The sequence below is a fragment of the Acomys minous genome, assembly GCF_964271855.1.
Source record: "Acomys minous genome assembly, chromosome: 3".
In the NCBI taxonomy this organism is placed as follows: Eukaryota; Metazoa; Chordata; class Mammalia; order Rodentia; family Muridae; genus Acomys; species Acomys minous.
Genome location: NC_140485.1, coordinates 92,426,431 through 92,441,338, shown reverse-complemented (window position 1 = coordinate 92,441,338; position 14,908 = coordinate 92,426,431). Strand labels below are relative to the sequence as shown.

The window sequence follows — 14,908 nt, the reverse complement described above, 5'->3', positions numbered from 1 at the left end:
TTAGCAACAGGAAGTCGCATTGGGACAAGGATAGACACACATAGGCATGCACCAAAACACTCAAGTTGGACTGGAACTCTAATGTTTGAGCAGGCTTTAAACTTGAAAAAAAAGTTGCCTCAACTCAATGCCTTTCTCCTCACCAACTGGTGCCCAGAATCCCAGAGAAGACAGTGGGACAATGTGCTGGCTCTGTCTCAGGAAGCTTTGACTTGCATTGGGAGAGTTCCTGGAAACTATTTTTTTTTTTTTAAGGAAGTAAATGCATGTGGCTTCTAAGAGCTCTTAGCTACAGACAGGAAAACCAAACGACACCTTTGCTTTCTGAAATTAAATGTTACTATTTTTTCAAGTGAAGGCAAATAGTAACATGATAAAAAATATGAATTTACAAGATTTAATGTTTGAAGCAATTCAAATAATATATACTTTGCCTTCTCTAACTGGATAGAATTTTTAGTCTATAAAATAAGCCTATCTATGTATAAATCCCATGGCTCTTGTATATACAAACAAAGACCTTTTTAAAATGTATTATATCATGTGGCTAATACAGAAGTACAGTCTTCAGTATTTCAGAATAATTTGTCATTTATCTTTCCAAAAATAAAAGCCAAAAATAAAGCACCAAATGTGAGAAATCAAGATATCTCAAAAAGAAGTGTTCTGAATCTCAAGTTCTCATCTTATAACCCAGAGAGCTAAAGAAAATCCCAAGTGCCTTACTTGGTCACATATAATATGCACTTAGGCCTCATCGTAATCTTTCAACCTTCGTAAACATGCATTTACCCCATTTTCTGTAACAAATTAGTCTGAATGCTGAGCTGGCAAACAGCTGCCATGGGTTGCATGAGAAAAATAACTCAAGAAATGAGAAACTGTTATTGGTTCCTTAAATCCTGGAGGTCAGGACTTTGAGAAGACGGGAAACAAAGTCTTTTGGCTTTGGGGTGTTGCCAGCAAGCCTCACCAGTCTCAGCTGTGGATAAAGGCCTTGCCTAACCTCAGGGTTTTTCTGTGCTCCCATGTGAGTGATCACGGACAGATTAAAAAACAACAACAACCACAAAAACATCAGAAGGTGACATCAATTGTCTTAGCCTAGTCTAACTTACGAAGACTTTTGAGGGCATTTTCTTCTTGGTTGCCTGTTGTTAGCTGGTTTTTCCCTGGCCACTTTTCCATTAGTTATTAAGGATCAGCATTTCGGATCCACACAAGGGAGGTCCCACAGGAAGATGAAAGAAGGCCACATTTTCACTTGCTTCTGTGACAAGGAGTGCATGTAGTTGAAAGCTGTTTCTGAATGGACGTTCAAGATACAGAATGGCTGTATCTTGCTCAAAGGGGCAGATGCTACAAGCTCAAGATGTTCCAGTATCCCAAGTTACGGAGTTATTCTCAAATACTGCCCATACTTGGTGCACAGTGGTGTGCTGTGAGCTTACACAGGTTTGCACGTCGCTGCCTGTTCTCTGTGAGTTACTTCAGCTGAGATTAATATTTCATTTTAAAGTTGAAGATGGGTCAAACAATGTTGTGTAGACCTTAATAAAGAGAGACATTGCACCTCTCTTCAGGAAAGATATTTTTCTGGTCTTTCTCCCTGCTACTCGTAGGTGAAAACAAAATCCCTCTAGTGCTTTGGCATATGGGTAAACTCTCAATCATTGAGTCAAAGTCATTGATAGGTCTTTTTTTTTTTTTAAGAAATTTTGAGAAGTTATCAATTTAGTTTGCCTTCCTTTTATGTACTATTCTTACCCTTGATTCTCAAAAGCATGGACTTCAATGCAGTGAATGCATTGGTTCTTATTGCTATGGTCATTTAAGAGATGTGCTAGGTACTTAGAAAGCTCAGTAGTTAAACCCATCTGTAATGGGATCAGCACAGAAATGATGGGAGATCACTAGCTGCTTGTTACAAATTAAGAATTTATATTTTCACAAATCCTGAATACTATCCTGTAGTGCCAGGTCAGTGGCCACAGCTTAGACTATGGAAAGAGAAGTTTCCTTCTAAGGCGCAATTGATGTTCAGTTTTCTCCTATATGGAGCAATGGTGAGTCACGCTTTCCCCCACTGTCTCACTGTCAGCATCTGCTAACCATAGCCCCATGATCACAGGCTCTGTGCACATAAACAATTTCCAGGAGGTACAGACCAGCCCAGGGACCACTCAGGAGTAAACAGCAGCTATTCTGTAACTCATTACGTCTCTTTCCCATTGTTTGACATGTGCTTGAAATACCAGCCCTCCTCACAGGGTTTGGACATATTAGTACACTAATTCCTTTCACTGTCTTTGGTCCTTACATCTTAAATATAAACCTGGCTTTTAGAGCACAGCTCAGTAGATTTTTCTTCTTGACGGAGGATGCCATGGTGATGTTGAAATTCGTATCGACTTCTCTTGTTTCTTGTTGACACGTTTTGGAGGACGAGAGAGTGAGGCCATTTGGTACTATTGTTAAGCAAACTCTATATATTGCTACTTAAGTGTGTGTACAGTTTTGGTCCCGTAGTTAGTTATGTCATTTGGCTCCTGCTTCTCATCTGATGGATGCTTATCTTAGGCTAGGTCTACAGCTGCTAGTAACTCCAATAGAGTTTCTGTAATCAGTCAAAATATGTTCAGTGAGCATATACTATGCTACCCATTGCAAAGGGCTTTTGTAACTTAGGAGATATAACAGTTTCCGCTCCCGTGAGAATCTTGAGTCAAAAAGGGACATTTACAATTTGAAGCCAGTCATGCACTTTCTGTAGTTTTCTGATGGTTGATTTCTAGAAGGGTTGGAGATTTTATGCTTTCCTAATAACATTGATCTAGGCTTCATGTATGCTTCTTCAGTGATTACAAAACAAGAAGGAAGTATCTCTTGTCAGTTCTTTTAGCGAGGGTTACATGATTGCGGGGGCACTTGCCTCCTTGGGGTGTGTTTCAAAAACTAAGTCAAAGCCTCTATCAGCTCTTACTATGGATTTGGTTTACCCAGAAATTTTGCATAGGAGTTAGTAGTATTATTTATCTTTGCAAAGGAAGACATAGGCTTAGCACATTTATTTATTTAATTTACCAGAATAAGTCAATTCAGTTGCTAGGCAGGCTTAGGGTTTGGCCCTATGATATAACACCGTTATCCTTTCTCTGGTATTTAGTAAGAATAGCAGTTAAGCATAACGAGAGTGAATATACATTAGTTGTGGATCATTTATGGACATCGAAGTGATTTCTAACTGTGTTTTCTTCATTCATCTTCATGAATCAACATTTGATTCATGGTACATAAGAGGCACACCACAGGAAAGACATTCCGAATTATTAAAGCATAGCATTAGACTGTTTTCCCCTTCACCCTCTGTGAATGCTAGTTTTAACTGTCCTATCTACATTAACTGTACAATTATCATGAACAGGTGATCACAGAACATATGAAGATATGGAACGTGTTGACTCAGTAGTAATGAGCAAAATGCAATTTAAACTTAATAATGTAGCAAACAACAAAATGGCAAACATTAAAATTCTATAGTTGTCCTAATGAAATATGTCTCCTATTTTGCTATTGGACTTTTATATTACTAAAGGTCCTTTGTGATCTACAATATATGCAAGACAAGGCCTGAGCAGAAGTAGAAAGGCCAAGATGCACAAGGTCATATACACTGTTTATATCCTATTTGCTTGATAGTGGGAATGTATCCTTCATTATGTAACGGTGCTTTACATACAGGGTCAACTGCAAATGCAAAACTCAAACACGTACAAATCTGCCCTGTGAACACAAGCAGGAGATAGCAGATGCACAGTGGGCTGGACGGGTAGAAGGAACTTGACCCAACAACAGAGGGTGCGATCATGGGACATGATGTTATTTTGCTATTTTCCAAAAGCTCAGTGATGCTATTTATGTTGCCTTTATTCAAATTATCAACCAAAATATATCTCATTGAGTGGTCCTCCACAGCTGCGAAGCTTGGTGGTGAGACTGGGAGTGAGTGGGAGGGAAGGAGTGGGTGGAGTCAGAGCCAACAAACAGACCGTGGGGCACCAAGCCCTCCAGGAAGCCGCCCACCACGAGGGACAGTCACTGAGAGGGGAGAGCATTGTGTAAAAATCATTCAGAAATACTGCTTAGCAGAAATCTGAACATAGTTTACCTTATTCCTCTGAAATGGCGACTGTTTGTCTTGCTCTCGTTGTGGTGTGTCAGTGAAATTGAGATGTACACATTTAAGCGCACTGAGCATCAACATCCTGTTCGCTGTTGGCTAATAGTATCTTACTTAAAAGATGTATTCATCATACTGTTTTTGGGGTGCCACAGATTGAACTCAGGGCTTTTACCCAACGCCAGTCTTTTTTTTTTTTTTTTTAAATATTAACAACACTAACCATGGTTTGAGTCCTGCCTTCTTTACAGGATTATTGTTAGAATGAAATGAAATAATGCATGTAAATGAGTTTTGTTGACTCAAGTGTTATAGAAATGAAAGCAGTTATTTTTGACATCACACCTGTTTCCCAAGATATTGTGGATTTCCCAGTCAGCTGAGGGCTAACTTTACAAAATGGTGCCGGTTTCAAACCTCTGGGTTTGTCCTCTGCTTTTTTTGTGATGGAGAAATACAGTTTCGGAAAAGTTCTTTTTTTTTTTTTTTTTTTTTTTTTTTTCTATTTCCTGCTGGGCCAGGTGAAGATCTGTTTATGTCAATGAAGTAACTTATTGAAGCAGATGCGTTCTCGCCATGAACATAATGTTCAGTCCAGACAGTCCGTGCCCATACGATTTAACCCGTTAGAAGACAAAGAGGTCCACTGTACAGGCTGGTGAAGGAACCTGCTACAACTGTTGGCAACTTCTGGAAGTAAAAAGTGACAACTCTGTGGCCATATGGTGGGGGAGGAGGTCTCCTGTCACAGACCTAGGCTAGGGGAATAGGGTGAAAGTGGGAGGGAGGGAGGAACAGGAGGAGACAAAGTAGGGGATAACAATTGAAATGTAATATGAATAAATTAATTTTAAAACGCGACAACTGCCAGTGTGCTTGAAAAGCTATGAAGTATAAAGGAGGCATGCCTGCCTTCCGTTCCAACACCTGATAAGACATCACTCGGTCAGATGTCTACAGGAAAAAAAAATAGTTTTAAATAAATACCCTTTAAATGAATCACTTCCTGCCAGCTTCCCTCCATCCAAAAACCTGACGTGTAACAGAGACCTCTGAAAAGGTCTTGTTACTCTATGTACAGCAGCTTGGGAAGAAAGTAGAGGAAGGGTTGGGAGTGATCTCTCAGCGCTTTGCACTTGCGCATCGTTTGTTCTCAAGCTGAAGCCTCATGCTAGGATCCATGCCTGCAGGAAGAAGTACATTAAAAGGCAGTGCTACCAAGAAGAGACTTGATACCCTATGAGCATATACACGGGGAGTAGGTCCCCCTCAGTCACAGTCACAGGGGCAGGGAGTAAGGGGAGGATACAAGGGATGGGATAGCAATTGAGGTGTAATATGAATAAATTAATAAAATATATATTTTTTAAAAGGTGGGTGCTTAGCAGGTTAAAGTTTGCTTGCGGACTTAGAACAGAGAAAGCTATCAATTGGGAAACAACCATTTGGATTCATTGCTTCTGTAGGATGACACAGAATCACTTAATGATTCTTTAAAGTGAGAGGAAATGGAGGCAAACCCCCTGACATTTCCTATAAAATGAAAACTACATCCATAAATGTTTATTTAACAGAAGATTACAGTGTGGAGCCATATCACATATTGCACATATATGAGAAAAAAACCTTTGAGCCCCTGCTGAAGAAAATCCCCCTCTTTCTCAAGAGCTGGCCATCATCAAATAGAACTGCCCAGTTCATCTAGGAAGCTCTTTGACACTTCAGTTTAAACAAAAAAGCAAAAAACCAAACCATTACCACCACCAACAACAAAAATAAAACAACAAAAGCAAAACACATAAAAAAGCAGCCAACTAAAACAAACTCACAAACAAACAAACAAACCCATTTTCCAAGAAACTGTTTAAAATTCAAACCTATCAGAGAAAACAATGACAACAACAACAACAACAACAACAACAACAACAACAACAACAACAATCATTTAAATTAAGAGTTTTAGGAGTGAGAGGAGTAGAAAATAACTAAAATCCAAACTTTTTTTAATGTAAAAATTTATTTTGACAATTTCATACATGAGTCCTGTATTTACTTCATTTTACTTCTCTTTCTCCCTTTCTAACTCTTTTCATGTCCTTCCAACTCCTCTTGAATTCATGACCTCTTATAATTATATATATATATATATAAAATTTTATACACACAAACACCATTTTCATTTATTGTTGCCAATAGGTACATGTGTTTAGTGCTGAGCACTTTTGATTGGATAAGCTATCAAGGGAACTTGTCCTTGGAGAAAACTGATTCCCCATCTCTCACCAGCCATTGATTGGCTGTAGCGTTTCTTGTAGGAGTGAGGCCATGCGAAAATATTCTCCTCCTTGTTGGCATGTCAGTTGGTACAGTCGTTGTGCGGGTCTTCTGTAGGCAACCATGTTGTTGACATTTCATGGGTGCAGCAGCATCCCAGTCATGTCTAGAAGCTACTATTTTGAAGTAGGCATCCCAATCCTCTGGCTTTTACAAATTGTTTTTTTTTTTTTTTGCCTCCCCTTTCTGTGATGCTTCCTGAGTGGAGGGAGGGGTTGTGTTGTACCAATTGGGAGTGGGCACTTTAAAGTCACTTATTCTCTGCATTTGATCAGTTGTAGATTTCTTCATATGCTTAAAAAAGAGACTTCTTTGGTGAGGGGTAAGCACTATATTTAACTGTGTGTAAAGACAAATATTTAGAGTACAGTTAGAAACTTTATTGATTTAGGAAAATGGTAGTAGTAGATCCTCCTTTAGAGTCTATGACTACTCTAGCCTTTGACTATGTTCGCAGCCAGACATGACTTACTTCCTATGGAGAGACTTTAAGTCCAGTTAGACAACTGTTGGTGGCCCCCAAATATGAGTGGCAGCATTGTGCCACTGGTGCTTGCTGGGCCAGTCATTACTTTATAGGTAGGTAAGGACTATTAATGGCTTCTCTCTCTTGGCACCCTAAATAGCACCTTTCAATACTTTGAGAGCTAGTCCGCAGGGAGGAGGTTTCCAGATCAATTCCAGCTACTTCCTCTAAGAACTGTGCCTGAAGTACGTGGGGGTCCTCAGGGTTTTATCTTCAAGTTCTGGGAAGTTGCTCAAAGTCAATATTGTTGTTGTTTTGGGAGTTGCTTGAGAATCCCCTGATAAACAACGGAAATGGAGGTTTGACTTGCTTGGCACTATGGTTCTTGTTAGATTGTCTATGGATCTTTTCCTGGGCATAGCATTATAATTTCATGTGGTATAACTCCATTAAAGTACATACATACACATGTATCTGTATACACTATATATGTATTTTGAATAAGCTTATAAATATTGCTTCCCTGTGGCTTTTTCAAACAACCTTAGTGCTATTTAACTCTTCCTCCTGCCCTCTGTGCTACCCTCCTCCCGCTCCCAGTTAGGTTCCCCAGCCCTGCTTTTCCTCTTCCCCCTTCACAGCACCAGTCTCCCCCTACCCTCTAACACTCCTTGACAGCTGCTTCCTCATGTCTTTCTGCCTTCTTGGCTCCTGCAATTGCTCCAGGCTAAATACTCAAACCCTAAGATTTGAAGTGAGGATCTATAAGGAAGAGAGCATACAGCATTTACCTTTCTCGGTCTGAGTTCCCTTACTCAGTATAAGATTATCCACTTCCATCCTTTCATTTGTAGTTTTCTTTATGGCTGAATAGGAGTCTATTGAGTGTATGTACCACAGCCTCTTTATCCACTCGGTGGTTTGAGGAACACCTGGGCTGCTTCCATTTCCCGACCATTGTAAGTACAGCGCCAGTGGACGCCGCTGGGCAGGTGTCTGTGGAGCAGGGACTCTGTAGTTGAAGGTGTGATTAAATAGATCTCTTTTTTGTGATAAAATTGGGATTTATTGGAACAAAATTCTATAAAGCAAAAAGGTATAGATGCTACCTTCACTTCCCAGAGAGACCTATGTGGGGTTCAGAGACTGGTGGCGGCTCACTCCTGTGTACTTTAAGCAGAGACAGAGAGCTAACCTTTTTCTCACCTCTAAATTCCAGGTTGTTGAAGGCTAAACTTTATATTTTCTGTGAAATTTTCAGAAATCACTGTGTTTGTTAGATGTTAGCCACCTGATTTGTGCATGCTGTAGACATACTAGTCAGACACTTTCAGGGCCAGAGTGGAAATTATTCATAAGCTTTTTGTGAATTGACTATGAAAAAGATCTCTTTTACACAATTACCTTATCGTCTTATGACATTAAGATTTACCTCTTTTTCTCCCTTTTGGTTTTTCCAGACAAGGTTTCTCTGTGTAGCATTGGCTGTCCTGAAACTTGCTCTTGTAGACCAGACTGGCCTCAGAGATCCACCTGCCTCTGCCTCCCAAGTGCTGGTATTAAAGGTGTGCGCCACCAGTATCAGATTCAGACTTTTCCTCTTGGTAATGTTTGTAAATCAAGGTTTTTGTCTTAGTAGAGGACATCATACTGTTGTTAAAATTAATTAATGTTAGAATTAAAATAATTTTCATTTTATGTTTCTTGTGTATGATAAGTAACGATTGTGTTGTATAATTTGTTTCCTAATAGGAGGCTGGTGAGGCCTGGGGAGGTTTTGCAGTGAGACCTAGGGAGTGCAGACTACCACTTTGATTTTGTTGAGCCAGTTTGTTGCTAACAGTGTCTTCGGGGCTCACAGACAATGCCCTGTAACCCTTTGTAAGCATACATGGCCTGGCAAGAGTAGAACTGTTGCTCTCTGAGCACCTCAACATTGGCTTCACATAATTTCCCAGGAAAACTCCCTTTAAATTTTTCTGCAACAAGTAATCTAAAAGTGATTTTTTTACCTCTTCAAAGAAAATCCCTGTAGAAAGAAGGAAGTGCCCCATGACAAAGGTAGCCAACTGAGATCGGTGACTCAGTGTTTTCCTTAAATGAGGGCTCTGAAGTTGGTTTGAATGGGTCCTGGCATTTCTCACCGCCTGCCAGGGCACCTAAGGGCATAAAATAGCTCAGGAGGCAATTAGCTTTAGAAAACAGGGTTATTAAGAGAGTGATCCCCTAAGTTAGGTACAAGCTCAGAAGTGTGTCTTTAAAAGGGAATTGCCAAAGGGCCCATGGTACATTGAGAAATCCTTCCCCTGATTGGTGGTGAAAGTGTGTGATGTAAGTGGAAGAGCAGAGCTTGCCTGTCTGTTCACCTTTTGTGACCCAGGCTGGTGAGAGGGCGGAGCTGATGTGGAGTGGAAAAGCCTGCCTAAGGGGTCCAAATTATGCCTTCCTTTTGGTGTTTCCCTTTATATTACTAAGTCTTTTTTTTCTTTTTAAATGAACCGAGGGTCTCTCATGTGTTCTACCCTTGAGATGCATCTGTAGACCCACTTCGTTCATAGTAAAGAAACTTGTATGAGAGACTGAGCACTGGCTGAGCTGAGTCCTTGGATCCTGCACAAAAGGGGCCTGTTACAGTGTACAGACCCGAGGGATCCCACAGACAGACAATCCCACACTTTCTCTTCTCTGTTCTTACCTTGCTTGGCCATAGCAAACGTGGCCGTTGAAACATGCTGTCAGAGTCCTCAGTCAGTTCTGTGGGTGTGTTTTCAGAGAAGTCTTTCAGTTTTGCCCTCTCTCCTGATGCGCTCACTTTCTTGTGAATTCTTTTGCTCATCCCACTGTCATGTCTGTCTACTAAGTTCTCGGAGATGCAGTGATGACTCAATGATTGGTATTGGTAGATTTCATTTCGGCCCAAGTTACAGAACTTTCTCCTTTAGGTACTTTTCCTGCTGCTGAGAAAATCCAGTAATGGCTTCAATCTCTACCCAACAGTTGCTGTAATTAATGGAACAGACCCGTGTGCCTTATTAGGAGAAGGAACTGAGAACTTTCTAGAAAAATACATTAGGGTTCCACTGAACTCCTACATATTTTCAGTTTGCAATTTTTTTCCCTTAAGTTTCCCATGATAGTTTCATTTGGAAATGCTAGCTTCTGTGGGGCTGCAATCTGTCCCACAGCAAGCATTAAAGGGCCATACAAGCTGAAGCTTTGTATGTGTCGCTTGTTATGGACTCTGCACAGAGAAAAGAAACATGCTTTGATTATGTTTTATGGCTAATTGGAGAATTTTGAGACTATAATAAATAATTTTCTTTTAAAGTCAAAATAAACTTGTCTTCATTTGGCCAATTTCTATTGTAGTTGTTGTTTTCATTTGCTTGTTTGTTTTTTGGTTTTGTTTTGTTTTTTTTTTTTACCTGAGAGAAATTAATGAATCCTTTACCGTTGAAACAATCTGGTAATGAACTGCTGCCTGCCTGGCCTGCTCTCTGCTCCCAGGTGCCATTCTGAGAAGGTTGAGGTGGCTTATATGGTTAAGTTACAAGCATTTTCATGGTGTTGCTTTGGAAATGTCAGGCCTGCTTTGTTAACCAGTCAGGTTCACTATTTAGACAAAATGGTACTTTTTGTCATATGTGTGTCAGAGCATCTCTTTTTCAAGTCCTCACTCTTTAACCCCATCTCAATAGACTGGAAAGATTTTTTTAAACTGCTTAGTGTTGGATCTTTAATATCAGCATATGGAACAGCCTGTTGAGCAGGAAATTAGATGAAAAGCTGTTCCAGGTACATGATGGTTTTGTGGTATAAGATACTGACTAGACGCTTTGCAAATGCTGCCGTATCCTGTTGTGGCTTGCTGCAGCCATGGTCAACCCCACCGTGTTCTTCAACATCATGGCTGATGGTGAGCCCTTGGGGCCACGTGGTCTCCTTTGAGCAGTTTGCAAACAATACTCTAAAGACAGCAGAAGACGTTCGTGTTCTGAGCACGGAGAAAAAGGATTTGAATATAAAGGTTCCTCCTTTCACAGAATTATTCCAGGATTCATGTGCCAGGGTGGTGACTTCACACGCCAAAATGGCATTGGCAACAGGTCTGAAAAGTTTGAGGATGCGAACTTCATCCTGAAGCACACAGGTCCTTGCATCTTGTCCATGGCAAACGCTGGACCATACACAAATGATTCACAGTTTTTTATCTGCACTGCCAAGACTGAGTGGCTGGATGGCAAGTGTGTGGTCTTTGGGAAGGTAAAAGAAGGCATGAGCATCATGGATGTCATGGAGAGCTTTGGGTCCAGGAATGCCAAGACCAGCAAGAAGATCACCATTTCCGACTGGGGACAACTCTTTTAACTTGCAGGCATCTTACCCACCAGACCGTTCCTTCTATAGCTCAGGAGAGAGTCTCCATCCCATCTGCTCACAGTGCCCTGTAATCTCTGCTCTCACTGAAGTTCTTTGGGTTCCATACTTTCCTCATTCCCCTCCAAGTCTAGCTGGATTGTAGGGTTAAGTTTATGATTATGAATAAAAAGTAAATAGGAGAAAAAAATGAATAGATCAGGCTGTTATTTCCATGAATATGAAAGGAAAGATGTAATTGGCTGAGGCATCCTGTGAGTGTCTCTGTGTCTTTCTGTCTCAGTACTTTTCTTGCCCTTTTCATTTAGAGCTCTTCTTACCTTTGTGCAGAATGCAGACATTAGGAGCCCCAAAGCCCCAGGGGCATTCTCAGCTCCAGATGAGGCAACCAGGCTCTGATCAAGGACCTTTGTCTCAATCTGTACATACTGCTCAAAGATTTAAGTGTTGCTATCAATTAAACATAAGAATATTATGTGTTGATCTGTAGATATAACCCTGGGCCAATCCGATCTCAGCTGCTAACCTGAATCACACAGGAGAGTATTATATGTGGGAAACACGGCAGAACCTTTGAAATGAGGGCTAACCCACAAAATCCACTATAAATGTTGACTTCACTCTTTTTAATGATACCTCATTTGGATTATACTGAGTACATTGTGAAATACAAAGCTTTCAAATTGGAGGATGGTGACGACCAGGCTTTGTATAGTATACAGTTTGGCAGATTTCTTCTTCCTGCAAAAGGTCGGAGAATATATGTTTTGGGCAGTACAGAGCATATGGTCTCTGTAAGAAGTACTTAACTTGGCTATTATTTGTTTTTTTTGTTGTTGTTGTTTGTTTGTTTGTTTTGAGAAAGGGATTCTCTGTGTAGCCTTGGCTGTCCTAGACTTGCTTTGTAGACCAGGCTGGCCTCAAACTCACAGCAATCCACCTGCCTCTGCCTCGCAGGGCTGGGATTAAAGGCGTGCACCACCACGCCCAGCGGCTATTATTTCATAGAAGCAGGCAAAGACAATAAGAATATTACTGTGTTGGGGCTGGAGAGATGGCTCAGAGGTTAAGAGCACTGACTGCTCATACAAATGTCCTGAGTTCAATTCTCAGCAATCACATGGTAGCTCATAACCACCTGTAATGAGATCTGGTACATGCAGACAGAACACTGTATACATAACAAGTAAATAAATCTTAAAAAAAAGAATATAAGTGTTTGGCTATGGGCCAATAAAACTTTATTTAAAGATGCTGACAGTTTTAATATCACACAACTTGCATTACAATTTTTATATTATTTGCTGCAAAATATTCTCCTGATTTTCTTCCAAGTACTTACAAATTTGAAGCCATTCATAATTTAAATTTTATACAATGTGTACCACGAATTGGGCATGGCCTGTGGGCATGACTTCCTCTCTATGTCGTGATATCATAAGTTGAAGAGCTGAACTAAAGAGAAGACAGAGAACATGGCATACACATTTCATCGCCAGCTCAAGCTCTTAAATCCTCTAAATATCACTCTTGGTTGTGGTTTGGGTGTCAGTGTCTGGTGTGGAGCCAACGTGAGTGGTTTAGAGATACAAATTTAGTCCCAGTCATGGGACTGTTGCTCTTGTGAAGAGCTTAGTCTTTGTGTGTCCCAGAACATGCATATTTAAGTCATATACAAGTTCAGCCCACTGTTAACACTTAAAGATCTGTTTCCTTACTAACAAGTTTACAACTGAATTGCTACTGACTACAGCACCCTGCTGTACAGGAGCCTTCCATTTACCCAACAGTCTCCCTAATTGCCTCACTCTCACCAGCCCCCAAGTCACCATTTACTGCTCTGCTTCTACAAACTCATATATTCTCAGATCCAGTGACAAGGATATCAGATGGTATTTGTTTTTTCTGTGGCTTTGTTACTTCACTTAAGTCTTCCTGTTTGTCCAGACTGTCACAAATTCTTTATTGAACTAAGTAGACTCCTATAGCATGTAAGCACCACATTTTATTTATTTACTTATCTATCATCAATAGACACCCAGGACTTCTGTATCTTGGTTATTATAAATAATACTATAATCCACATGGATCTCCCTCCCCCTCTCTCTGTCTCTCTGTCTCTGTCTCTCTGTCTATCTGTCTGTCTGTCTGTCTGTCTGTCTGTCTGTCTCTCTCTCTCTCTCACACACACACACACACACACACACACACACACACACACACTGGTTATTTGTTAGCAACACCACTGGACAGTGGCTTCCAGCATGCCGAGAGGGGGAGACTGCTGACAAGCAGTGGGTCTAACTTCTTCCACTCATTCTTGTTGAAGTCTGAGTTGGCAGAGAAGCCTTGAATGGGCTTGGCATTCATGTCCAACAGTGGCTTAGTCTGCATGGCCACCCAGTCATGATCTAATGTATGAGGAATAGAGCCTTACACATGGCTTTCCTCCTAGATCAAAATGAGAGCAATAAAGTCCATGAAGAACATGGCCATGGCCACAGCTGTCTCTCACTCCTTGGTGAAGCCGATGATGAAGAACATGGCCATGGCCACAGCTATCTCTCACTCCTTGGTGAAGTCGATGAAGAACATGGCCATGCCCACAGCTGTCTCTCTCATTGGTCATACCCATGAAGAACACGGCAATGCCCACAGCTGTCTCCTGCTCATTGATGCTCCTGTTCATATCAGCGAAGCTCTCCTTAAACTGGATGTAGTACAACTAGATATTCTCATTCCTGGACAGGCTGCTCCCGTTGGCTATCTCCTTTTCCCTCAGGATCTTCTAGCTGGCAGATAGCATCTTGACCTGGGCCACATCAGGCAAGGGGCAGTCACACTGATCGACATTAAGTAGGGGGAGCATAGTCTTCACTGTTCAGAACATTCCCATGTGCTCAAACACACACAGAAGTGGAAATGGCTCTTTTCCCAATTGGGCTAAGTACCTGGGTAGCCAATGTTCTGCCACCACTGCCCTGGCAACCTCTGTGACTGTCATCTATACCCCAGGTGCTCACACATGGATGTCTCTTTGATGTACTGATTTAATTCCCTTTGTATATATGCCTAATAGCAGGATGCTAGGTTGTACAGTAGTTACGTTTTTCTTTTTTTAATTTTTATTAGCTATTTTTTACATACACATTTATATTATTACTATATATATATATATATATATATATATATATATATATATGATAAACTACCTACAGCAAGAAGAACCACAAAACAATCAGGAATTATATGTATGTTACATTCATAGTGTTTTGGTTATTTGTATTTGGCAACCTTGGAGAAAACATCTTTCCTATCTTGGTGAGTCTAAAATTCTGAATGTAAATTAATACCTATCATGTTTGATCATTATAAACTTAAAACATCTATTTAGACCTAAAAACATCTTAATCCCTAAACAACTAAGCTTAATTGTAAAACTAAGCTATCTGGTCTTCAACCCTATCAGAGACTTGAGAAGGAATAAAATGAATTACCTTAGTATAAAGGGAGTGCAGATTAGCAGCTTCTCAAATAAGATGATAACAGAG

General features: G+C 40.5%; 1 pseudogene across 1 annotated transcript; it reads left to right on the top strand.

The window, feature by feature from the left end:
- The first annotated feature begins 10,856 nt into the window (after positions 1 to 10,856).
- LOC311593818 (peptidyl-prolyl cis-trans isomerase A-like) lies at positions 10,857 to 11,348 on the top strand (annotated as a pseudogene). Its single transcript has one exon. The product of its transcript is annotated as a peptidyl-prolyl cis-trans isomerase A-like (transcript).
- The last annotated feature ends 3,560 nt before the right edge of the window (positions 11,349 to 14,908 follow it).